Raw genomic sequence first — 1,142 nt, forward strand, 5'->3', positions numbered from 1 at the left:
GTCTTACTCTTATTTTTAAACACAGCAATATATGTTGGACATGTTTTTATATTGACTTCCATGTTGTAGATGTAACAAAGTATGTCTTCGCCGTGTTTCTGAGATGAATTTTTAGGTGTTTCTAGTTTTGTTAAGGTTTTATTTATATTTTCTCTGGCAAAAATAAATGCTGCAAGATGCTTCAGTGCATACGTTTTTAAATAACGGATTCTTAAATGTTTTTCCTGCATAATTTTTGTTTTACTCCTTCTAAAACTGATTGTGGTAGGTTAGTCTATTATGGCCTAAGCTCATTAATACTTAACTATTTTTCAGTCTTATTTTTTAATACGTTCTTTAAGTTGGGAAATTCTTTCTGTTTCCTTTTGTTTCAATAATCTCTACTTTTTAATGGGGTATTTATTATATTTTGGAATTTTTAAATTTTAGCTCCTCTAATATTTTGTTCTATAATTTCCATTGATTCAGTTTTATAACTTATGTAGTCATTTATTTCCTTATTCCCTTGAACATATTTATAATAGCTGACAATGTCTTTATCAGCTACTTGTAACATCTGGGATATATTAAATCTAATTTCTATTCAATTCTTCCCCACCTCTTTTGATTACAAGTCTCATATTTATTTTGTTTTTAAAAACTAGGTATTGTCATTTTAAAAGTCTAAGAAGCCTGAAGTAGGTAATCTTTTTAAAAGTGGTATGTTTTGGCAGACAGAAACATTACGGAATGCTAACTTTCTTGATCTCGGCAAACAGCTTCACAATGTGTTAGCTAAACTTTATTCTTGGATTGTCCTTACTCTAGAGTATGATCCTTATGCCGAAAATGTTAGGGATCAGAACATGCGACACTGATTTAAACTTCAGGGCCTCAGAAGCAAGATAATTCTAACATTCTGCTTTTTTTATGTGAGAGTTGGCCATAAAGAAATTCTTATACACACATTGTATATCCCCACTCAATATTGCCGAATGTCTGCACTCTCTGGCAGAAGTAGAAAGTGCTGAAGGGGGTGCAGCTAGTCTTCCAGCGAGAGTGGGAGGTGGCGGGCCTCCGGCTCTGGCCTTCGCAGCTGAATGTTCAGCACGACGTCTCCAGCCATGAGTCGGTTTGGTACCCGGTTAGTGGGAGCCACGGCA

Source organism: Tupaia chinensis, unplaced genomic scaffold, assembly GCF_000334495.1.
Source record: "Tupaia chinensis unplaced genomic scaffold, TupChi_1.0 Scaffold000487_1, whole genome shotgun sequence".
NCBI classification, from domain to species: domain Eukaryota; kingdom Metazoa; phylum Chordata; class Mammalia; order Scandentia; family Tupaiidae; genus Tupaia; species Tupaia belangeri.